We start from the raw sequence: 342 nt of genomic DNA, 5'->3' as shown, positions 1-342 counted from the left end.
CGGCAGCCATGAAGCTGGGTATGGCCCACAGATAGTGCCAGTCTGCGCGCGATACCCAAGCCATGTACAGATGATAATGCAGCTGCTTAAAAACCAGGCTGTCACGCTGGGTAAATATTTGCCCAGCACAGCTCCCGCCCAGCATGTAGGGCCACCAAGCCATCCCCGTGCCGGGTGCCCTGCCGGCAACGGCCAGCTGTCTCCTCCCAGGGAGCTGCTCACCATCTCACTGCAGGCAACTGTCCCCACGGTCACTGCGGGCTGCGCTCACCCTGTGCCCCTCTCCAGGGGTTCGGAGCAGTCACGGGGTGCTGCAGTGCTCGGCCCCGTGCCTGCCTGCTT

The sequence above is a fragment of the Phaethon lepturus genome, unplaced genomic scaffold (genome assembly GCF_000687285.1).
Source record: "Phaethon lepturus isolate BGI_N335 unplaced genomic scaffold, ASM68728v1 scaffold18296, whole genome shotgun sequence".
Classification (NCBI taxonomy): Eukaryota; Metazoa; Chordata; class Aves; order Phaethontiformes; family Phaethontidae; genus Phaethon; species Phaethon lepturus.
The sequence above is the reverse complement of the archived record's forward strand: the minus strand, read 5'-3'. Positions refer to the sequence as shown.